We start from the raw sequence: 26,566 nt of genomic DNA on the forward strand, positions 1-26,566 counted from the left end.
AAAAAAAAAAACCAGCACAAGGCCAGGGAGGGCCCCCCCCTGCTTTTTTTTTTAAAATGGGGTTTTTTTTTTTTTTTTTTTTAACTTTTTGCCTCTAGAGGCCGTGTGTTATAGTGGAAAGAGCATAATCCTTGGCCACATACATACCTGAGTAAGAATCTTGCTGCAAAACCTCAGGTCAATCATTTAGCCTCTTGGAGCCTCCATTTTCAGCATCCGTAAAATGGGAATAACATCTTTCTCACAAGGAAGTTTTGAGAATTAAAAGGATAATGGATGTAAGGTACCTAACACAAGAAATGTTTAATAAATTATTAATTTAATGAAATAAAAATTACTATTACCTTAAGTTCTTACACTATATATGCAGCTTAAGCACTCAAGAACACTACATACAGCCTGAGAAGCAGAGACAAAGAAGAGTATATGAAATCCCTGGTGCTTATATGAAGAAAACAAGATCTACAGGAACTAAAACAATTTGAAAAAAAGAAGATCAAGGCTATTCTGCAGAAGATCACTCAGCCAGACATCTCCCTGGCATAGTGCCTAGCCCAGAACAAGCAACACAGCCTGCAGTTATGAAACACTGATGGCACAGAGAGCCATCGGGTAAGGCAGTTGTCATCCTGATGCTTCCAGGCCAGGTTTCCTCAATGTCGGAAAGATGAATCCAAGGCAATAAGGCACCAACAATCAGGAAAGAACCAGAGATTTAATCTATTATTCAATAAACATTATTCAATGAACATTATGGAGCACTTAGTAGATCCCACTTACTGTGCTCAGCTGCTGCCCATACAGAAAGTAGAAGGACACACTGTTGCTGCCTGTAAGCAGCTCACAGTCTAGTGGGGAAGACAGTAACAAAAATATCCAAGATGGTGGGGTAAGTGCACAAGTGATACATGCAAAGTATAGCGGAGGCACAAGGATTGAAGAATATATCAAAGAAATGACCCTCTTATTTCTAAAATTGTACATTGGAGCAAGGGGCAAGATGTTAGTTTAAAAAACAGTAAGCAAAGACTAGGGAGACAAGAGTTCTCGTTCCTTCCTGCTTCTCTTTGGCTTTGCACAAATATTTTTACCTATTTGGGCCTTCATGTGTCCCAGTTGAACTGTATGTTTCTAAAGGTTCCTGCACTGACTGACTTAAGCTGTCTGTTCCTAAATTTCCTCATCTGTAGAATAGGAATAGTAACAATGCCTACCTCACAGGATTAAATTGCTCAGTATTTGTAAAAGTACTTAGAAAAGTGATTTACAGTAAGCACTACTCACCTGCTAAATCAAATAAATATAACCATCCTAATTGTTTCTGTCATGAGGCCCCTATTTTAGACCTCTTAGTGAAAAGAATTAAAGGACTTTTCAAGGAAAAGTCTCATCAGTGAATCTCCTATCACCAGACCATACTGCCCACCAATCTCCTGGTTGCAGTCATTTTCCAACACTTGGTTCTCCAATTTAGCTCCTGGATTGATATGACTGTCCCAGACACTATATCCACCATAATTCCTGTGATTTCTTTATTCACACAGATGATCCTTCCCCTATCCTGGTCTCTTTACTGTTCTCTCTCCTACCTGGGAAACCCATGTGCATGGGTTACTATGTCATTTTGACTTTTAACAGAATACAGTTTTTTGTTTTGTTTTTTTTTTCATGCTCACTTAGGTAGTGTATTAGTCTATTTCTGTTGCTTATAACAGAAATACCTAGAACTGCGTGATTTATAAGAAAATGATACTTATTGTTTACAATTTCAGAGGCTGGGAAGTCCAAAGTCCAAGGAACATAGCTGGTGAGAGCCTTGTTAGTGACAACAGTGACCCAGAGTCTCACATGGCAGAACAGCGGAGCAGAGAGCGAGCTCCTCCTGCGCTCTCCTTGTAAAGCCCTCAGAACCATGCCCACAACCACCATTAAACCATCAACTTAATCACCTCTTCAAGGCTCCATCTTTCAATTACAATAATAGGATTTCCCACACTCTTAACAGTCACAGTGGCGATCAAGCTCCTGATACATAACACTTGGGGGGCACAATTCAATCCATATCAGGGAGTCCCCACTAATTCCTAGTTTGGACAGAGCTATTTATAAGATATAGATTTTTGAACATGTCTTTAATTTTCCTGATAAAGGAACTAAATGAGTCAGAAAGTAGTGGGTTGGAACAACATGTCTAATTACAAATGAAGTGAATCAATTTCTAAAACAAACATATTTTATTTTAGGTGTTTCTTAGTTAAAGTTGCAGTCCTTGGAGATTAAACAGGTAGTCAGTCTAACATTAAATGAATGGATGAAGGTGGGGAGAGTCTTTGCATTGAGCAGCTCAAAAAAAAACCTGTGTATGTCTTTAAGGAGGTTGTGGTTTTAGGAGACGGAAAATCTGTTAAAATGTAAATAAGACCCTTTCTTCACTTCCAGATTCTCCCATCCTTGTATTTACCAAGTTAATAAAATATTTCTCTGCCTTCTCTTCTGGCCATCACGGCCCTTCCACGTTTCATCAAAAATTCTTCTGTGGGTTTTGCCATGGAGTCCTCTAGCCATCTAGACAGGGATGGCCCCTCTAACTTCAGCCCTAGCTTTGCCAGAGTCTTGGAGTCTGGGATTGAGTTGCTCCCTGAATCTTCTAGGAGCCCAACGCCCCCGCCCCAGCCCACCCTCAGATTCCAGCCTTCCAGAATCCTAGTCTACTGACTCAGCCTCTGCAACTGCATGAGGGCTCCAAATTTCTCATTTTTACCTGAACTTCCCCACGTGCTGAGAGCTCTTCTCTGAACCTACATCTACTTATTCGGGTCCTGACACCCTACTTAGTACTGGCTGGAATCTCAACTCTGTCATTAGTTTTGAGACTTGGGCAAGTTATCTAAGCATTCTGAATCTCTATTTTTCACACCTCAGGGCTGTTGCGAGGACAAAATGAAGTGTGATAGATGTACATATAGATAGAGATATGTAGATATTCAAGAAGCATTATTTTTCTTCCCTATCTTTACCTATCTCAGCTTCCGGTGCCATATCCATTGCTTCAGACCTCCTTGACTTTCCACAAAAGCCTGAGTTCCCCCTAACCTTGCAGACATTGTCCTGTGCATCTACCATTTCCATGCCATCCTCTCTCCCTCCATCTTCCTAGCCCACACCACTGAGGTCCCTGCATGCACCATGGCTGAGCCAGCACAGCTTACAACAGATCCATCTGTTTGGATCATCTTTCCCTTCTATTCTTCTTCCCTATCCCCACACCCATCCTCCCCAAACAGCCTTGGTCTGAGGGCCAGCAGTATCTCCTGGGAGCTTATTAGAAATGCAGAATGTGGTACCCCACTTCACGCCTGGAAATCCCGCATTTTAACAAGATCCCCAGGTGATTGGTAAATACACTACAGTTTGAAAAGCTGCACTAGATTATTCTTTAAAGCTCAACTCAAAGTCATTGCCTCTGTGAATTTTCACTAATCCTCCAATCCTGCTTGTCCATGTACCTCCATTTGGGCACTGTTGTTTACTCACTCCTCTGTGATCCCATTCTCCCAAATGCTCACCCACCCACCCACCCATCCATTCATCTTTTTTTTTGGTCACTGGCTGGTAAGGAGATCAGAACTCTTGATCTTGGTGTTATAACACCACCTTCTAACTGGCCAACCTATCTTTGAATCTGCAAATACTTAGCAAGAGCTTATCACAGCAGGGCACTCAGCTTATTGATGGAGATAAAAAGGTGAACGCTACACTCCTTTCCCTCAGAGAGCTCACAGACTTGTGGAGGAGGTAAGTAGTAATAGAAAATTCCAACATATTGATGAGTGCTATTTATTCAGTAGTCACAGATATTTACTTTCGCCAGGACAAGGGTTTGGATAGGGGGCTAGGGAGCACAAAGGAGGCCATCCTACTTAGTCAATGAAGTCAGGAAGACTAACCAGAGGCAGTGGCATCCAAACTGAATGCTAATCCTGCAAGTCTCAGTTTACATATTTCTCCTCCAGGAAGCCTTCTCTGATGTCCCTGTACTAGGTTAGAGGCTCCTATGCTATGCCCTGCCCCATGGGAACCAGCGTGCTAAAGAGCCATGGAAATACCTTCCTGGCTTTGGGAGCAGCATGTGCAAAAATCTACAGGCTAAAAATATCAGAGAGCATGTGGTATATGTATTAATCTGCCCCCTGAATTGCAGTGATTTATGTACATATCCATCTCCCCTATTCATCTGTGAGTCCCTAAAGAGCAGGAGCTGTGTCTTGTGGATTCTGTATTTCCAGCACCTAGCATAGTGCCTGGCGTATAGTAGGTGTTTGATGAGTACACAGACAAGACAGCAACAAGATAGATTTACAGAGGGATTCCTTCTGGGTTTAGTCCATCAAACTGGTATACTGGGCTCCCTTCTAGAGCAGTAGGATAAGACCAAACAGGCAGGATCAGAGAAAACAGGTTTTTTAATTAAAGGTAGAAATTACAGATGATGCATTTATGAATCCTCTGTAAGCTAAAATTATCCTTTGAAAAAATCTAAGTCATTGGTAAGAGTCAGAAAGGTAGAGAGGAAAAAGTTCAGAGGTTCCTGAATAGTAAAGCATGAGTACATGTTTTTGGTTTCATTGCTTCTCCAGGTTCAACTCCAAAGGCATGTGTGTCTTTCACTGGAAAATCATAATATGTAACTTAGTTATAGCCCCTGTGCTACATTTCTTCTGCATGTAGTACAGGGGTGGTGCCTCTTCTGCTTACTCTTGAGAAGGGAGTCAGATGGTTTGTTCTGGTTATGAGCTGAAGTTGAGAGAGCCTTAACTCCCACTCCCTTAAAAAAAAATTCTACTAAGGTTATGAACTTTAGAGTCAAACACATATTAGAAATCCTGTAGTCCAACAGTTTTTAACTTGCAGCCCTTGGCTCCCTGAGAGTTATTGTAAGAGGTACATGAATCTATATTAGTACCCAGCATTGGGTGCAGACCGAATAAAGATTACACCTTGCACAAATACGTTCTATTTTTCAAGTCATAGTATGAGTACGATGGTTTAGAACAAACACTCTGAAGCCAGACTGCCTGGGTTTGAATCCCAACTCCCCCATTACTAGCCATGTGCCTGTAGGTGAGACAGTTTTTGTGCCTAAGTTTCCCCATCTGTAAAATGGGGACAATTACCCCTACCTTATAGGATTAGATGAGCTAATAATCACATAGTTCTTAGCATGGCATCTGGAACATAACAAGTACTATATAAATGTTGGTTAAACAAAACAAATAAAAATAAGCTGGCTATAGCATTGATTGCAACTCTAATAAATAATGATTTGTGCATTTATTTAGCATTGTTTGTTTCTCCTTAGCCTGGAAGTGCATAGGGGAAAGTGTCTGCCTTGTTGTTAGGGATATCTACAGTGCTAGCGGAGTAGCCGGCACATAGTGTTATTATGTGGGGTAGGCTCTTCATCTCTTTCTTCACCATATCCTCCTGCTCAAGAACCTACTATGGCTCCCTATTGCTTACTCCACCAAGTTCTATTTCTTTGTCTGAATTTTAAGGCCTCTGTAACCTGGCCACATTTTGGTCTCTTTAGTTCATTCATTCTCAACAGGGGCAATATTGCCCACAATGGGGCAAACATTGGTTCTTGGGGGATGGAAAAACATCTTATTTGTTCTGTGGATACAGCACACAAACAGATCTATAGTACCTAACAGAGATAAATTTAACTGTGGTATTAAGATATCATTGGAGAGGATGATTAGGAAAAATGTCTTAAAAGGTTCCTAGGTGAGGCAGGGAGCAATAATGAAAAGAACTTCAAAAAACATTGATCTAGCTTTAGTTCCCTTAAGAGAAAGAGCACTTGCAGCACAAGGGGTCAAGGAAATTCATTGTGTCTTTTCTTTGGTTCTCAGTTTCCTCAGAAGTAAAATGAAGGGGATTTGCCTGTGGCCTCTGTGGCCCTTTTCAGCTCTGACAGTTGATCCCTTCAAGACTTAGGGGTTCACCCAGATCATTATACATGTGCCACATTAAGTCTTTGCTCCTTTCACTGTGAATGTCATCCCCCCATTGGCCTTTATTCACGTTTACCATTCCCCTCACCCAACTCTGTCTTCTCCCCTTTTCGAGGCCTCACCTCTTTTACATGAAGCCTCCTCTAATAACACTCACACCTCCAGTCCAAGTGGTAGTGGCTAGGGTATGTGAGCTAGGATTTGAGTGATGGGTGGTTCCTCAGAGCCCTGGAAGATGGAATTTCTAGCCAGCACCAAGTACAGTATTTGGCTTGAAATAGATGCTTAAAAAGTATTTGCTGAGTGAAGAATGTATGAATGAATTAATAAATTACATTTAGAAATTACATTTCAGAGATTAATTAATTACATTTCTGAATCCCTCCCATTTTTTTCTGTCCAGCCCCTTCCACAGTATCCAAATCAGCAAAGAACTCACTGGACAGGGAGGGACTATCCTAGTTTGGGTTTCCCCAAAAGCAAACCATGAGACAAGGAATAAAGTACAAGTTGTCTGTCTGGGAGGTGATTCCCAGAAATCCTAGTAGGGGAGTGGAGAAGTGAGACAGGAAAGAATCAGATACCAATAAAAGTTGTGTTACCGGGCCGGCCCGGTGGCGCACTGGATAGTGCGCTGCTTGGGAAGCGTGGCGGCGCTCCCGCCCGAGGGTTCGGATCCCACATACGGACCGGTTCCCGCTCACTGGCTGAGCGAGGCGCGGGAGCAACACGGAGGGCTGCGATCCCGTTGCCGTTCCCCAGTCCGGTACGGGGGCAACACTGAGGGTTGCGATCCGTTGCCGGACACGGAAAAAAGACAAAAAAAAAGTTGTGTTACCAAACAAGTCTTCAGTGTGGGCAACCAGAGCTTAATTCTGCTGGAGAACTCCAAGAGCCAGTGTGGTTGTGTTACCAAGCAAGTCTTCAGTGTGGGCAACCAGAGCTTAATTCTGCTGGAGAACTCCAAGAGCCAGTGTGGTTACCCCACAAAAGAGGAAGGGGCTGATGTATTTATCCACCAAGTCCCATAAGACAATGGCTGAAAGCCACTCCCAGGGGGCATTAACCCCTTGGTACTTCCAGCCTGCAGCAGGTGAGGGCACAGTGGTCACTGGCATGCAAAGAATGCCCTTTGGCAAAGAGACCCGGTTGTTGGCAGTTGACATTCAGGCCAGAGACCATGGATGGAAGTGGTTAAGACCAAGGGATATAGTGGATATACACAGCATCTGCTACAGGAATAAAGGTGAGGAGTGAGGTAGGAAGAACTGCTGGAAACCTTTCCCTTCTTCGCTTCCCCAGGTCCTAAGCACAGTGCATCCCAAACAGATAACAGTGCTATCTTGCATTTGTGAACACCTTGCATTTTAAAAATCTTTCTTTCACTTTTATATCACATCAGCCCTGAGGTGATAGCCCTGAAATGAGCACCTGTGGCCATCCCTGGATGGAGCTCCGAGAAGTTATGACATGTCATGCCTGAGAGGCAGGGAGAACAAAACGTTGGTGGCAGTTGTGTTATTGCTATTGTCTCCATGAAGAAACTGGGAGACAGAGACTTTAAACAACTTTTAATTAGAGACAGAATGGATTAGAAGATAAGCACTTCAGCAGAGGCCAGAACTCTTTGCACTGGCCTGGGAGGTGTGTTTAGGATACTGTGGTTTTGTTATGGGTTCCGACTCTTCCAGCTCCGTCCTTTCTGGTAGGACTGACAAACCTGAGCCACTCCATCCCTAGAAGGCCCCTTGTGCTGCTCCTATGAGCACAGAGTGAGAGGTAAGGAAACACAGCTGGTCTTGGCAAAGGGCCCTCTGACACTCCATCCAACTCTGAATTGGGAAGAAAAGGCCCTGAGCTTCAGGTTCGCCTCTGCCACTAACTTCCTGTAAGGCTGTGGCCAAGCCATTTAGCCTCTGGACCTTCATTTGCCTTATCTACGAAATGGTTAAACCATGAGATAAGGTATGAGAAAGTGTTTTGTCAGACTGTAAAGTGCTATAAAAATGTAAGATAGTATCACTGCTGTCCTTAATAAAGTCTCCTTTCTCTGAACCCCTAATTTGCTTGTGTAAGAACCACACAATAGCACTTACATTTTCCCAGCTTGCATTTCAAATGACTTGCCCTTGTTCGTTTGTGTCTCCATGCCTACGCAGGAGCATTTCTCTCTGCCTTTGCTCATGGTTTCTCTCAGTTACCTCCTGCTCATCTTTCAAGACATTGCTCCAACAACACTTCTTCCAGGAATTCTTTCCTGACCACCACCCTCTGCAGTCTGAGTAGGATGTCTCACTTCTGTGTACCCATTAATTCCCCAGGCTTCCCTCAGTGGCTTGTGGCCTTCTTTGTCTCCCCCATCGAAACCATAAATTCCTGCAAAGCAGAGGACCTTGCTTTTAGGTCCCTACACACAGCTCTATGCTGACATATAGAGTGCTCAATAAGATCCTGTTGAGTGAAACAATGAATATGGACAGATGTGAGTTATATATTTCCTCAACCAGAGTATAAGTTACTTGAGGACAACGAGAAAACACTAGACCTGGAATTGGGGGATGTGGATTATTCTGTTTCTTGTTAGTATTGGAGAAGAGGCTTTTCACAGCAGCATCAAAAGATGCCCCTTAACCTGGGTCTAACACAATTTGGAGCATTTATTTTCACAATGCCTGGAGCACTTGCCCCAAAGTTTGAGTCAAATTCCAGACCATAGACTTCTACAATCTCAAAACAAAAAAAATTGCCATCTGCTGTTTAAAAATTACTGATTTGTTGTTGGTTTCCGTTTGCCTGTTACATTCTCCTCTGGTGAGAAATTGCATTTCTCTGCTGGACGAGTAGTTCTTCCGAAGCCATTTAGTAATCACTGGAGAGTCTATTGTTTTTACTATTGTAGCTTGATTAGACATTAGTGTTTATTCAGCCTAAGTGTTCCAAGCACTGCACATGAATTACAGCATTTTGGAATTGGGAGGATCCTCAGAAATTATGGGCTTTGGAACTTTAGATCTGAGTTTGAATCCTGGATCCTTGGACAAACCTTAGTTTTTTCATCTGTCAGGGGATAGTAATATTTCAGAGTTATTCTAGGTATTAAGTAGGATAAATGCTCTTTAGTTAGTAACATTATCAGTATATAGCCCTTGGACATAAGAAAGCTGAATAACTATTTGTTTTCTTCCTCTCTTCATTTTTCAGATCAGCAAATTAATGTCCAGAGAAGGAAAAAGCTCTAACTAGTATCAAATCACTAGTCTTTAATACACCCAGAGTTTGAACCCTGATGTCTTGGTTTTAAGTCCCAAACTACTTTTTTTTTTTTTTTTACCACGTGGTGAATTTATAAAATCTCTTAACTACCCATTAAGGAAATAATTTTTCCTATCTCAGTCACCAAGGAAAGAACAGCAAATATTTGAAAAAGAAGTGCAGAGCTGTCTATGAGAGACTGGCATCTGACATCTGGGGATCTCCTGGTCAAGCACAAGGTCAGTTTCCCACAACTGCTCTGTTACCAAGGCTAGTCTAGCTCGTGATGGAAGTTTAAAACTCAGACCTATGGGTAAAATTGTGCAAAATGCATTTCCCCATGGTAAACTTACTTATGCACCCCTGCCCTCAGCACTACCCTCTAGATGTTTCTGGGTCTTTGAGCAGGGGATTGGTGCCTCCACTTGAGGGTAGCAACCTCCTCATTAGATTTCCTGCCCTTATTCTCTCCACCTTTCCAATTCATCCCCCTGGTTGACTTCAGAATTCTCCTTCTAGAACACTGATCTGATCTTGACTCTCCTCAGCTCAAAAACTATCCATGGCTCCTGATTTATGTAGGATGAAGTACAGATTTTTTACAACAGGGAAAACATGAGTGCATTTTAAAATGCATGTACACATCTGGCCAGATCATATACGTATTAGTTTGTTCAGGCTCCCATAACAAAGTATCACCAAATAGTTGGCTTAAACAATATAAATTTATTTTCTCATAGTTCTAGAGCCTGGAAGTCCAGGATCAAGGTGTCAGCAGGGCTGGTTTCTTCTGAAAACCTCTCTCCTTGGCTCATCAGTTGGACATCAGTTGGATGTCCTTATAAAGTTAGGTTAGGGTCAACCCTAATGGCCTCATTTCAACTTAATCACCTCTTTGAAGGCCCTACCTCCAAATAGTCATGTTCCAGAGTACCGGGGGTTAAGGCTTCAACATATGAATTTGGGTGAGGGGGAGACACAATTTAGCCTATAATTATATGTGGGCTTTAAATATGTTTTAAATCTGTAAGTTCTAGAAAGAGTTTATGAAAGAGATATTATAAATTAAATTATTTGATTAATTTTTATGTTTCAGATGTGAATTCTTTTTAAAGGGAAAACCAAGGATTTGGTATTACTAAATGTTTAACTGGCTTGAGATGGGCATTGAGAAGTGCCGTAGTTGAACTCCCAGAATTGGTGATGCTGCTAGGTCTCAACTGACATTTGTTGATCATTCTCTGTTTCAGATGTGAATTCTTTTTAAAGGGAAAACCAAGGATTTGGTATTACTAAATGTTTAACTGGCTTGAGATGGGCATTGAGAAGTGCCATAGTTGAACTCCCAGAATTGGTGATGCTGCTAGGTCTCAACTGACATTTGTTGATCATTCTCAGCAAGACTGTGATCTAAGCAGAAAATCCATCTTACTCAACTTTTTACTGCCAGCCTGATACCCAATAGCACTCAATCAATGTGTTTTGTTTGTTTGTTTGTTTGTTTTATTTTGTTTTGGCAGCTGGCTGTTATGGGGATCTGAACCCCTGACCTTGGTGTTAACATTTCTCTCTAACCAACTTAGCTACCCAGCCAGCCTATTTTGTTTTGGCAGCTGGCTGTTATGGGAATCTGAACCCCTGACCTTGGTGTTAACATTTCTCTCTAACCAACTTAGCTACCCAGCCAGCCCAGTGTGGTTTTTTAAAATGCAGTGAAGTCAATCATGCCAAAGTTGTGCCACACCTGTTTTTGGTTTCACTGAGCATCATTCTGTTCCCCAAGCATATCTCTCACTCTTTCTTGTCTTAGCTTTCTCTCATCCTGGAATGCCTTTTCCACCTGAATGCCAACCTATTCATCATGTCCAGACTTATATATTGCAAATAGACGCTTCCTCCTTGGCTGTCCCATGGTATCATGCACATCTTACTGTCTAGTGGACATCATGACATTTTTGTTTGTGTGAGTGTGTGTGTGTGTGAGAGAGAGTGTGAGAGAGAGAGTGTGCGTGTGTGTGTGTGTATGTGTGTGTATAAAGGACCCATGAGTATGACATCCAAGCCATTTATTTTATTTATTTATTTATTTTTTGTCTTTTTCCGTGTCCGGCAACGGATCGCAACCCTCAGTGTTGCCCCCGTACCGGACCGGGGACCGGCAACGGGATTGCAACCCTCAGTGTTGCTCCCGCACCTCGCTCAGCCAGTGAGCGGGAACCGGTCCGTATGTGGGATCCGAACCCTCGGGCGGGAGCACCACCACGCTTCCCAAGCAGCGCACTTATCCAGTGCGCCACCAGGCCGGCCCTTTCCAAGCCATTTATGCGGCATTGAAGGACCTACCCATTTAGCTAACACATACTAAGCACCTACTCTGTACAGGAGCATCATTCCTGCCCTCAACAAAGCCCAGTCTACTGAGGGAGGCAGAGAGCAAAATAGATCAACAAAATATATTATGATATCTTTGTGTACACATGCATGCTTCTAATTCTTTAAGTAAATGGAAACCTCTGATGAGTTCCCAATGTTCTCATCCTACTGTTTTCTTTAGTCGATTGAACATTCTTCTTGCAATCATATTATTTTCCTTCCCAAAGTATTTTGCTACTGACACAACAAATTTAAACTCAAATGTACATCCAACTGGGAAACTCAAATTCTAAATTGGGGATTTGAATTAATGAGTCTCTGAATAACAGAGATGATTATATCATCCTCAGTATTCCAGTTTCTGGTACTTTGTTATTTTCAGCTCTGAAATGACTGATGATCAGCAGATCTAATAATGACAGTAATGGTTGAAGCCCAGAAATAAGGCTTAAGCCATAGCCACATTAAAGCTGGTAATAACAATAAGCCTCTACCCATACATTAAAGCCTTAGTTCACTAATTGTACCTGTAACCTAAGAAACCACAGCAAGCAACTGCTGAGAAGAGAACCAAGAACATAACAGAGGAGCCAATATTCTGAACCATCACAGTTGGATTTTCTCTGTTCTAAGAAATTCTCAAAGGATTTGTTGCCACCTTTGGGGAGTTCACAGCAAGGTAGAAGTTGGGGCATATATTAATTTTCTGAACCACTTATAAAAAGGCCTGAATGGTATCTTTGACACAGAAGTACCCAAGTCCATCAGCCTTCTGGCATCATGCTTTCCTTTAATAAATATATTTCCAATCAACCATCAATGACAATGAAAAAGGAAGGAAGAGAACAGATGTTTATTGAGTACCCATCATGTGCCAGGCACTACATTCTGCACTTTATAGTCATCATCTAATCTTTGGTACAAACCTTTTGGCAATTATTATCTCCATCTTGGGAGGGGGGAGAAAAGAAACAAAATTGAGAGTTCAAAGAGATAGGTAATGTGTCCCTGTTTTTGTTAAAACAGTGCACAAGGACAGAGAATAAAATCCAACTATATTTGGAGTGCAAGGTTTTATATTATGCTCACACAGACACTTTTTAGAAAATATGTCATATAGTACTTTGAAAAAACTACATCAAAAAATCAAGCCTTGATTCTTAGTTTCTGTAAGCCATTAGCTTTTGAATTGTTTGTTCTGCGGAAATTATACCTTTAAGATTTGAGATTTCTTTTCCTACTGCACATAAGGAGTGTTTTGGTTTGGCAAGCAGTATCTGGTTTCCACCACAGTGAGTCCTAGATCCCATATCACAGCTGATCATTGAGGGGCAGGCTATTTTCTCATAGAAATGGCTTTATCATTGGTGGTTGCATTCCTGAACTATGTTCTCAGCACCAAATAAATCAAAGGAAAAAGCAGTGATAAAAACCAAATACATACCTACATAATAATTTTGAAGAGTCAAACACAGACTATAAAAGAAACACAATTTTCCAAGGGTCAGTCCCCAAGGTACTCTTATAAACTCTACATATAGCATATACAACATACAAGTCTAAGATACCATAAAATAAATCCAAAATTAATAATCTACTATAACATGTATTAATAAAATACTTAAATAATTATTTTGCTTGCATTTGTGAATATTAGAAGGGTTTTAAAAGATGATTTAAGTGAACTATAACTTTGCAAACTAGCTATTAAGTTGCCAAGCAAGTTGATCAGGGGAATGCTATAGATGTAATGTATGTAAATATCCTCAAGCTTTTGGAAATATTTTGGCAAGAGGACAGGGTTGGGGGGGTGGAGATGAAAATGTGAGATGAAATTCAATAGTTAACATTGCGACAAATACTGATTGTCATGCATTGCACTGAATACTCTATCTGCTTTATTTTATTTAATTCTCACAACAAACTTGTAAAGAAGGCACTGTTCTTACAATTATTTGAAGATGAAGAAACTGAGGTTCAGAGACATTAAATAAATTTCTAAGGATGCACAGCTAGGAAATAACAAGGCAAGGACAAAGGCCAAGCTGTTGACTGTACAGTCCTTGCCTCCCCCAAAAATGACTCGCCTTCTTGAGCACTACTCTGTGGCAGGCACCATTCTAAGTCCATTACGTGTGTTTAGTCATTTAATCCTTACCATAGTCCTGTGAGGTAGGTAATATTACTATCCTCACTTCACTACTGAGTAAAAGAAAGCACACATAAGTCAATGTGTAACTAGCTAAGCAACCATTCCCAAAGAGTGCTAATTGTCGATCAAAACCACCTAGATGGGAGATGTCCAATGGCATGCCACAGTGATCTGCCTCTGCCATGAGTTTTTGTTCAGAATTTACTTGGATGAAGACTGTGATCTGCTGCCCAAATACGGATGTATAAATTTGGTTGGGATAACTAATATGCTGGATGGCAGAATTAGGATCCAAAAATACCTCAGTGATATGGAATAATAAGCTGAATGTAACAATATATAACTGTGAGAGAACTAAACAAAGCCCTAAGCAGGTCCAAAAAGCCAGCTGCACACATAGATCAGTTGGAGGCTAAATTAACTAATAATGATACATGTAAAAGAGTTGTAAAGGGTTTAATTGGCTAACAGCGTGACTCAAGTAACGGATGATTACTGAGCACAATCACTATTCTCTCCCACCTCTGCACATAAATGCACATGCACGTCATTTAGAAATTAAAAATAAGAATATCCTCTGAGAGTAAAACTATAAAATAAGTAATAGATTATAGCAGACAAAGACAAAATCACTGTAGACAGAAAACATACCAAAAGGAAGACTATAGCCATCAGCAGTGTAGTTGGTCAACAACTAAAGCAAAAATATGGGCCAATCACAGAAGCAAAGGGGGAATTCTGGGTGCTTGAACGCACAGTTCTTATGACGCGTTTATCTCTGTGCTAGAGATGGATATAGCAGACTTCCATAGCTGGAGATCAACACTGCTGTTAGAGGAACATTCCAGTCTTTAGAAGAAATTTAAGAACCCTCCTGTACCTTCAGAAGAGAAGTGTATGGATATTTGGGAGCTATGGTGTTGGGTGCTCAGAGTAAGAGGGTTGACTAAGGTGCAGTGAGAAAAGAATTTAAAAGCTATTATGATTCTCAGGCAACATGATCTTGTATGTAAAAGTTGCAAATAATCTACCAAAAAATTACTAGAACTAATAAATATGATCAGTAAGGTCACAGAAACTAAATTAATATACAAAACCAATTGTATTTCTACAAACTGTCAATAAACAATTTGAAAATGAATTAATCCCATTCATAATAGCATCAAAAGAATAAGATACTTAGGACTAAATTTAACAAGAGAAGTGTAAACCAGTACACTGAAAACTACAAAACATTGCTAAGAGAAATTAAAGAAGACTTACAAAAAAAGGGAGATATAAAATGTCCGTGGGTTGGAAGATTCAATACATATGGTTAAGATGACAATTTCTCTAAGTTGATGTATGGGTTCAATGTAATACCTACTAAAATCCCAGCAGGCTTTTTTTTTTTTTTTTTTTCATTGACAAGCTGTTCCTAAAATTTATATGGAAGTTTAAAGAACCTAGAATACCTACTAAAATCCCAGCAGGCTTTTTTTTTTTCATTGACAAGCTGTTCCTAAAATTTATATGGAAGTTTAAAGAACCTAGAATAGCAAAACAATTCTGAAAAATAAACACAGAATTGGAGGACTTCACCTGATTTTAAAACTTACTGAAAGCTAAGGATATAACAATACACATTGAGATGAGTGAAAGTGAATAAAAAGTCCAGTAACAGACCTTCAGATATATGCTCAATTGATTTTCAAGAAAGGTGCTAAATAACTCAATGGGAAAAGAATAGTCCTTTCAACAGAAGGTGATGGAGCAGCTAAATGTAGAAAGGTGAAACTCGACCCTTACCTCATACCGTATACAACAACTTGAACAAAGTAAGGCAAAATCTTTGCAAACTTGGATAATGCAGATTTCTTATATGTAACACAAAAAGCATAAACAATCACAGACAAAATCAACAAATTAAAAATTAAAACTTTTGCTCTTCCAAAGATACCATGAAGAAAATAAAAATACCTGCAAAATATATAAATAAACATATATAAAACATATATATAATAAAGGACTTGTGTCAGGATATATGACAAATTTCCAAAATTCAGCAATAAGACAAACAACCCAATAAGAAATTAGCAAAATATTTGAATAATCACTTCATGAAAGATACAAAAATGGCAAATAAGGGCCGAGCCCGTGGCGCACTCGGGAGAGTGCGGCGCTGGGAGTGCAGCAGCGCTCCCGCCGCAGGTTCGGATCCTATATAGGGATGGCCGGGGTGCTCACTGGCTGAGCGCGGTGCAGCCAGTCTCAAAAAGGACAAAAAAAAAAAAAAAAAAAGGCAAATAAGCACATGAAAAGATGCTCAATATCAGCAGTCATTAGAAAAATGCAAATTAAAACAAAAATAAGATACTACTACACACCTACTAGAATAGCTAAAACAAAAAAGATTGACCAAGTGTTGCCCAGGATACAGAGAAACTCATACATTGCTGGTGGAAATGTAAAATGGGGCAGCCACTTTGAAGAAAGTTTTTTTTGTTTTTTTTTTTTTTGTCCTTTTTGAGACACCAGTGAGTACTGTGAGTGCACTGGTCATCTATTGACTGGTAAATCGATAAATGAAATGTTGTATATCTATAAAGTGGAATATTATTCACAATAAAAACAGTATAAGAAATGGAAGGAATCAGACACAAAGACTACATATTGTACGAATTCTCTTACCATCATACACCACTTAACAACATTTTGGTCAACAACTGACCACATGTACATCAGTGGTTCCATAAGATTATAATGGAGCTGAAAAATTCCCATTGCTTAGGGACATTGTAGCCATCATAACGTTATTGTTCTAGCACAACACATTACTTACTGACTTGTTTGTGGTGATGCCAGCGTAAACAAACCTACTATGCTGTCAGTCACATAAAAGTATAGCACGTACAATTATGTACAGTACATAACATTTTATAATGATAAGCAGCTATGTTACTCGTTTATGGATTTACTATACTATATTTTTTATTGTTATTTTAGAGTGTACTTCTTCTACTTATAAAAAAATAAACTTCACTGTAAAATAGCCTTAGGCAGGTCCTGCAGGAAGGTATTCCAGAGGGAGGTGTTGGTATCATAGTCGATGACAGCTCCCTGAGTGTTACTACCCCTGAAGACTTCCCAGTGGGACAACATGTGGAGGTGAAAGACAGTGATGTTGATGATTTTGACCCTGTGTAGGCCTAGGCTAATATGTTTCAGCTTTTTAAAACAAAGTTTAAAAAGTAAAAAAAAAAAAATTAATTTTAAAAATGGAAAAAAGTTTATAAGATAAACACACAAAGAAAATATTTTTTGTGCAGCTATACAATGTGTGTGCTTTAGGGTAAGTGTTATTACAAAAAAGTCAAAAAGTTTTAAAAATTAAAAAGTTTATAACGTTAAAAAGTTATAGTAGGCTAAGTTTAATTTATTATTAAAGAAAGAAATTTTCTATTATAAATTTAGCATAGCATAAGTATATAGTGTTTATGAAGTCTACAGTAGTTACAGTCATGTCCTAGGCCTTCTCATTCATTCACTGCTCACTGACTCACCCACAGCAACTCACTGACAGCAATTCACTACTCACTGACTCACCCATAGCAACTTCCAGTCCTGCAAGCTCCATCCATGGTAAGTGCCCTATATAGGCATACCATTTACCTTTTATACTGTATTTTTGCTGTAACTTTTTTATGTTTAGATACACAAATACTTACCATTGTGTTACAGTTGCCCACAGTATTCAGTATAGTAACATGCTGTACAGGTCTGTAGCCTAGGAGCAAAAGGCTGTACCATACAGCCTACTGTGTATTAGGCTATACCATCTAGGCTGTGCAAGTACATTCTATGATGTTTGCACAAAGATAAAATCATCTAACGATGCATTTCTCAAAATGTATCCCCATAGTTAAGTGATGCATGATTGTATATGAAAATTCTAGAAAAGGCAAAACTGTAAAGATAGAAAGATCAATGGTTGCCTAGGGCTGGAGGTGGAAGCGGAGATGGATTGCAAATAGAAGCGAGAGAAATTTTGTAGCAATGAAAGTGCTCTAAAACTAAATTGTGGTGATGGTTGTATAATAAATTTACTAAAATTCAATACATCTTACATTTAAAATGGGTAAATTTTATGGTATCTAAATTAAACCTCAATAAAGATTTTTTTAAAAAGCACATAAAGCTATTTTTTCTTCATAGCACCTCTTCTTTAGCTCACCTCTGAAATATCTGGTGCCTGACTAACTCTGGGGTAAAATTCTGCTTGAATTCTCCACCCCACGCCCTTGGAAGGTCTTGTAGGAGACCTGCAGTGGATAGATTAGCAAGCAGCTCTGAACTTGGGGGAGGATCTTCTTTCTCTTGGTGAAGGTTAGAAGGAGAAAACTGACAAACAGAAACACATCTAGAAGAGCATGATCAGGATGGTGAAGGCCTTAAAATCATGTCCTTCATCATTCTTTTATCAAGTACTTTTTGTCTGTACCATGCCAAATAAGTGTTGTGGCTATAAAAAAATGGAGATTACTGACAAGGTCCTTGCTCTCATGGAGCTTATATTCTAGTAGTATTAAGCAGACCATAGATAGACAATGGATGGATAGATATAGACAGACAAAAGAAAGTAATAAGAAAACTAAGTCCTTTGCAGTTAAAAGTGTGAGATCAGCAAATGATTGAGCCACAAGAGGGAGCCAGTCATGCAAAGACCAGAGGAAGGAGCATCCGCAGCACGACTTTTATTTTAATTTTTACTACCCTAGCCCCTTGAAGCCCTGTATTACCTCTTTACCCAGCTTAAATTTCAGGGTCAGTGAATATAATCACTCTCTAAACCTCCTCGACCGTCTTGATTCTGACATGCTGGTTGGCAAAACTACTACCCCAGTTAAATCCAACTTTCCACCTATACTGTTCCTGCACCCATGCAGCTGGTCACAGCTGGAAAACAGACACCCACACAGACACAAACACCACGCAGTCTGGTCTTGCTTTAAACCTGTCACCAGGGGCTTAAGTAGACCCTTATTGTTTCCCAGCCAACATCCTTTATTTGCCTGGTCCATCCACTTTCCTACTCTGCTAGAGGACTGTTTCACCCCTATTCCTCTCTTCTCTCCCAACTTCTCTCTCAGCTGATGGCAGTGCTTCTTTCCTCACTGAGGGAGGAAACTCAAATCATGTCCACACTTCCTTGGCCCTGCCTTCCATGTGCCCCCTTGGCCCTGCCTTCCCTCCTGTCAGTAAGGATGTGCTCACCCTGTTCCTATGCAAAAGCCACCACTCATGCATTAGATCTCACCCCACTTGCTGACTCAAGAACACTGGACCAGCAAGTCCTCCCTCTCTATCCTCCATCTTCAATTTTTCCTCCACTGGATCATTTCAACCACTTTAAAAACAAACAAAAATCTCCTCTTGACTCCACTTCCCTCACTGGTTATGTCGACTGAAATTAAGGCTGTTGAGGCAGAAATAATTTTGTAAAGTTTATTGGGAACTAAATGTAAGGACACACCAGGGAAACAATATCTGACAGAGTCAGAGAAGTGCTCCAAAGTTTATTACAAATACTGGGCTGGCTGGTTAGCTGAGCTGGTTAGAATGTGGTGTTATAACACCAAAGCCAAGTGTTTGGATCCCCATGTCAGCCAGCTACCGCCCCTTTCCCCCCAAAAAAGAGTGAACCTGCCTCTACTGGAAATTGGTTATTATCTCTTTCTCCTGACTTCTGGAAAGGTCAGACCACAAACTAAGTGATATGAAACGTAGCAGGGTCACTCCATTTTGGTTTTCAGTCTGTTCTATTGAAGCCTAGTGCAGTAACTTAGTCCAAAACAATGACCTCCAATTATTTTTATTTAACAATTACCATCTTATTTATCTGTAACTCTTGTAGCCAAACAGTTGTCTATACCAGCTGCCTCTAATTCTTCTCCTCCTATTCTCTCTTAAATTCTCTCCAGCTGGCTTTTTTTTTTTTTTTTTTTTTAAAAAAGATGACCGGTAAGGGGATCTTAACCCTTGACTTGGTGTTGTCAGCACCATGCTCACCCAGTGAGCTAACCGGCCATCCCTATATGGGATCCGAACCCAGGGCCTTGGTGTTATCAGCACCGCACTCTCCCGAGTGAGCCACGGGCCGGCCCTCCAGCTGGCTTTTATGACACCATTGAACTGAAATTGGTTTTTTCAAGGCCAACAAAACTAAAAGCCTATCATAAGGAAAAAAGAATGAGATGGCTCTAAGGGAAGAGGTGTGGGGGAATTCTGAATTACAGCAACTGGATTGCACCATAAGACCTGTACCATAAAACGTCCTTAGATATATTAATATGTGTGTGTGTGTGTGTGTGTGTGTGTGTGTTTTTATTCCATTTGGACCATAGCTCCTTTCCATAAATTTTCCTTATTTTCTCTGTAATCTACTGTTGCACAGCTTCCTAAAGCAGATGGTTAGAGTAGTGTGTGTGTGTGTGTGTGTGTGTGTGTGTGTGTGTGTTTATTCCATTTGGACCATAGCTCCTTTCCATATATTTTCCTTATTTTCTCTGTAATCTACTGTTGCACAGCTTCCTAAAGCAGATGGTTAGAGTAAAATCTGAATATCAAACTAATCTGCTTGTCATTTAGGGGAAAGGGGAGTAAAATGAAATCATAACATTGAGCGAGAGGGCTTTCATTTTATGTTTTATTTCTGAAATCAATGTGAAACCTCAGAAACCTAAAAGTCTCTTTAACCCAAACAGGAATAATTTGAAGAGTTTGAGAAAGAACTGCCTCCAAACAATATCCCTCTGTTTATTCTAAGATGAACATATTGCCACTTTGGTAGTCTTGCAGCTATCCCTTTTTATAAATGGCCTTTCCAGGATTATATATATTACCCTTCGGCAGCTCAGAAAGTCTGGCTGCAGTACTCTGCTTCCCAATCTTATCAGTGGGAACAACTGTGACTTACTTCAGTGAGGTGGCCTCAGCTCCTTTTGTGGGCAAAGTGGTTCCTATTGGAGACAGTACCAAATGAAGTAAACATTTGACAATTGTCCTGGCCAGTTGGTTAATATAGGAAATATCACTGGATAGTACAAATCAGTGTTTAACAAAATGCAAGTCACAATCCATTTGTGGGTTATGAAATTAGTTTGGTGGGCTGACCAATTTTTACAAAATGAAATAAAATAGAAAATGTGGAAGTATATTACTAATTCTCAAATAAGATAGTTCATGAGACTTTGGTTTCAGTTGTGAGGAGATAGGTCCTGTATAATAAAATTAAAATGTTTAAAACTAATCCACTGGTCTAGATCCACTCATGATGTAATAACTAGTGTGGCAGAATGCACTAATCAAAATTAGAGGACATTTGAAAAATTTCCACATCATTTTCAGCATCATGTTACTAGGCATGAGCAGAAACAAGGGAAATCTGAGGTTCTTTAAAGAGCTTTCATGTACAATACCAGGAAGAGCTTGAAATTTGTCTCTAAATTAAATGACCATAACAGAGGCTTTATACTTTACAAACCATTTTCCCAAGCTTGATTTCATTTGAGTTTCTTGTTCATCCTTTGCAGAAAACAGGAAGGTGGCAGCATCTATGGCAAGTTTCAACCATCCATCTAGTTTAGATTAAGAGCCCAGCCAGCAGCTGGGGGAAAGGATCTTGCCCATATCCACAGGCAGAGAGCTGGCAAAAGTGAAAGATGCTATGTGGGTCCCAGTCAAGTAAACTGTGGTTCAGGGCAGAACTCCAGTCCCAGGAGGGAGAATGGAAAGGATAAACAAGCACTGGGGCAGAAGCCCAGATAGAAAACATGGCACACAGGTGGCCAGGCCCAACCTCAGGCACAGTGGATTCCAAGCTCACAATCTGCAGAGTTCCAGAACTCCTTGGCTAGCTTTTGAAGAAGTAGCAAAGAATATCACGTGGATAAAGGACAGAGTAGAGAGATTATCAAGCACTTTACAAAGGCATGAAGAGACTAGAGGGGAATGATATGTAAATCAATCAGACTGGAATGAGTAGGGCAGCCAGATAAAATACAGGGTGCCTCCTTAAGTTTGGGTTTCAGATAAATAATGAAAATGTTTACTATAAGTATTTCCCAGGCTATATTTGGGACACAAGTATGCCAAGAAAAGTTCCTGTTTATCTGAAATTTAAATTTAACTAAGCAACCTGGATTTTTATTTACTAGATCTGGCAACCCTATTTGTGGGTCTTGTGGAGGATAAGGCTGGAAGGTGTGGCAGAGCAAGATCAGAAAGGGTCTTATGTGCCATGCTTGGTACATGATGGGGGGCCATAGATGTTTTTAAGCAAGGAATAATATAATCGGGTTTGCATTTTAGAATTTTCATTGTAGGAGCCGTGTGAAGAACAAAACAGAGTTCACAAGACAGGAATGGAGAGACCTGAAAGCTATTTTAATAGCCTGGACTTGAGGGGAATTGAAAATAACTTTACTCCACAATTCTGCCTAATGCTAGCATAACTTTTAGGTTCATTTGGGCTGTAGAAACCAAACTATTCTTTCAAGACCTACTCTTTGTTTCAGGGAACAAAAATGTTCTGGGTGAAGGGTGATATATTTTTATATGTATATATGTGTGTCTGTATATCTATTGTCTTGCCCAAACCCTGTGTCAATCACTCGTTTCAGAAGCTGAAAAGATTCGCATATATATAAAACTCCCAACAGATGAAGCTCACCGTCTTGTTCACCCCCAGTAGGGAATCAATAAACATTTTTTGAATGAAGCACTGTTAGATTATGAGTTCTGTATGGGCAATGTCTGTATCATCCTTATCTTTGTTTCTTTAGCTCCTGACCCAGGACTGGGGATAACTTCCTCAGAAAATAGTTCTTGATTAAAGTAATCTAATTAACAAACAGAAGTGCTTCCTATTAACTACATTTCTCCAACATTACTTCGTAGGTGCCACCTAGCATATTTTTCACACAAATGCAGAAGAAGTCTCCCTCTAATACAGGACCAGAAAACTGGTTTTAAACGCTGCAGATATGTTTTGTAAGCAACAAATATTTTGTCTGTAAGTTTTGTATCTCTTGTTGTTTCTGCTACTGTTTCTAGAGCTAAGCGTCACATTTCCTGGTGAACCAGATAATTAAAAGTTATACTAAAAAGAAAGAATAAAATAAAAGCTGCAGAATTATACTGATTAGGTGGAGTTTTAAAAGTGAAATTCCTTATCTATGTGAAAATGTGAATTGTGGGGTTTTTTAGTTTTTTGGTTTTGGGGGGTTTGTTTGTTTGTTTGTTTTTGCAATTTCCTGACTGCTTCAATAAGCTTCGTTATTGATAAATCTAAATCTCAATTAAATACATCTCAGGCAGATCATCATAAAATGGTGCAAACAAAATGCTCTTCTTCAGTTCACCACTGTCACTCTAGTTACTTGTATGTGTATTTTCCAAGGCTGAAGTGTGAACTTCCTGAGGGCAGCATCTGTACTGATTTATCTTCATAGTCACAAAACTTTCACTAATAGTTGGTTTGTTGAATTTTCAAGAGCAGGGAGCCAAAAGGGAAAGAATAATTCTGGGAAGTGAATAGGGTAAATAAAAATACAATTAAAAAGTTATAATAGCCACACTTTATTGAAGATTATGTTCCAAGTATCATCCTAGGTGCTTTACAGTTATTTTATTATTAAATTTTGATTAAATTTCTATTCTTAAAATTTGAGCTAGGTGTAATTATGCTCATTTTATGCGTAAAGAAACTGAGAATCACAACTGGTAAGTAACTTGCCCAGGATGATACAGTTAACATATTGGCAGAGCCGAGACTGGTACCTGGCCCCAAAGTTCATGCTCTCACAGTGACACCAGAACTTGTCATTTTTCATGTGTGCATTGAAGAGATCGAAGAAGATTGGTGCCTAAGAGCTCACTTTAATCAGCAGCTATGTGGTACCCCAGAAGACTGAAGCTTGATATTATCTAACATGATGTGTGAGGGCACATTTGTATAAGACAAGCGATACGGAGGTATTTCCAATAATATCTTTTGAGCTACATTCCTTTTTTTATCTGTTCATCACTGTATTTAAGAAAACAAATAACTTTACATATATAATTAGGCTTCATTTCCACCTTGCTGGAAGTTGATACTGTTACACTTAAATCATTATCACATTATTACTATCTGGGATGAAACAAATGGGCTTTAGCTGTTATAATCAGTCATACAGCTTTATCCCCCACTCTCCCCATCCAAAGGAATACATGCAGTTCATGTCCAGATATGCAATGGAACTTTATGGGTTCAGATGTATATGAACTCACCTGTCACAATCCAGACCCTCCTCTGAGCTGTAAATATAATTATATACATCAGTGTTTTCCAGTCACTTTCAGTAAATGTTCACTTTTTGTCCTGATGCTAACATTCTTTCAGCAGCCATCTTTAGCCTATTCAACTGCCAGCCTCCTCAGCTAGTCCACTGGATCCCAGGAAGAATGCTGCCTGTGATGATTTGCTTCCAGGCTGAGCAGGGTTAAATCACAGCTTAAACTTTATCAAACTTCTAGAGTCCATGAAAGCAAAAGCAATTCCCAGAAGGGCTAGGGTTGGCATAACTAATTTATTTATATAAATTAGAAAGAATTTAAAGGAGAGGAACCAAATATGGTGAAGGGTGAGGGGAAGTAGTTGGTTTAAAAAAAAAATTGAAAAAGCAAAATATGTTTTGCCTTTGCCTAGCTCTGTAAGTAAAGAAGCCTGCCAAAAATGGTCTGCAAAGGTATAAGAATCAAAAAGCATCTCTGGTGATTGAAAAAGCAAAATATGTTTTGCCTTTGCCTAGCTCTGCAAGTAAAGAAGCCTGCCAAAAATGGTCTGCAAAGGTATAAGAATCAAAAAGCATCTCTGGTGTTCTACCTCTGCTGGAAACATGCAAGGAATTTCCTACAGATGGTCAGGATGGAATTATGGAAAAGATCTTCTTCAGGCCTTTATTCATTCTTTCATTGCCAGGCACTGGCTAAATATGGGAGATATAAAATGAATATGGCATGGCCCTGGCCCTCAAAGCTTACTCTCTAGCAGAGGGTGATATAGGAAGTGTTGTGTATGTTGAAGTGTGAAAGGCATCATGAAATACACATAAAAAGGACACAGTGTGTGCACAAAGGAGGGAGTGGTCAACTCTGAGTCTAATAAAAACAATTCACAACAATCATGTAGTGATGTTCCTAGAGAAAGAACAAAGTCTCCCAGGGAAAGGTGAAGCCAAATATGAATTAACATATATATTTGTATCAAATCCCACAGACCAGGGGTTTAAAGAAGCAATCAACTTCACACCATTCCTGAGAAGGGACTGACCTAATAAGTGTTCTCCATCTTTAACTTCTAGGATATGAATGTTACAAAGCTGAATCACTGCCATACATTACTGAGCAAATTCCCTCTCCATGCCCATCCACCCCTATCCTCTCCCTCTACCTCCCCTCCCCCTCAACATAAATGTCAAGTGAATAGGGCTCAGTTCAGATGGGCTCTAATCAGATGTATGACCTAAAGCAACTCCCATGACATCACTACTCAGTCTGCCTGTAAAGTAAGGAACCCTGGTCAACTCTAACGTCCATTTCTGCTCTGGATTATGATATAGCGGCAAAAAGAAAAAGAAATAAAAAAAACAGGAAACTCAAAAGAAACAAAAGTGAAAGTGCCCCCAAGGAAATACTGTAGTAAACAAGAGTACAAAAATCTGTATGTCGCTGGAAAACGTGGGAGAGTTCACAAAAATTTTTTTCAGCAATCGTGAACTTGGGAAAGAATAAAGTATCTATCACACCTTCTGAATGTGAATAAGATCAGTGTGACACGAATCCACCTTGCTCTAGGCAACCGTTCTGAAACAATGCTCCCTGACCCGAACAACCATTCATTTAAAATTTCTTCCTAAATATATCAACCCATGATGATCTGTTCCCACAAAATAAACCCCCGTCGAACACCACACGAGGGTGTGTCCCACTTTGGTGAGAGAGAGAGCAGGGGGTAAGGAAAGAAAGGACTCGGACTAATATTAGATTCTGCTTGGCGTTACCACGCGGTTGTCACAAACAACAGCGTAGAAACAAAATGTTTTAAAACTTAGGGAAATACGGTGGCCTTTAAACTCTATCATTTCCTCCCCCGTGGTAATAGCGAGCTCTCTCTGAACGTAACGCAGAACGGGAAAACCGCCCCGAATGGAAAGCCTGAGCTCTGGAGCGGACGGGCAAGTGGAGGCAGCCGGAAGAAGGGACCAGGCTGACAGCTTCCCGGAGCTTTTGCGGCGGGTGCGGGCCAGGACAGGCAACCGCACGGCTGGGGGGTGCGATCTGGACCCACCGGGGTCAGGGGGCTCCCTGGGATGGGAGGATGCGCCCTGTCCGCTGCGAGCCTCCCTTCTCGCAACAGAGGAGCGGGAGGGCGCGCGCGCACACACACGCGCACACACGCACGCACACACATCCTTTCGCTGGAGTTGTCTCGTCTCCTTTTGTTTTTCTCCCTTCCCGGTCATGAGACCCGGAAGTTTTTTTTTTTTTTTTTTTTTAATCCTGTCTCTCTCCCTTTTCCAACTCCCTCCCCCCCATCTATCACATGGCAGAGATAGAATAAAAACAGAAAAATGGCGACGGTCACGTTGTGGCGAGCCTTGCTGCGTCATTAGATAATCCTCATGCAAATAGCGGGAAGAACAAAGGAAGGGGGGGCCCGGGACCCCCGGGGGCGCAGGTGGGTGTGGGG

The sequence above is a fragment of the Galeopterus variegatus genome, unplaced genomic scaffold (assembly GCF_000696425.1).
Source record: "Galeopterus variegatus unplaced genomic scaffold, G_variegatus-3.0.2 Scaffold979, whole genome shotgun sequence".
Taxonomy (NCBI): Eukaryota; Metazoa; Chordata; class Mammalia; order Dermoptera; family Cynocephalidae; genus Galeopterus; species Galeopterus variegatus.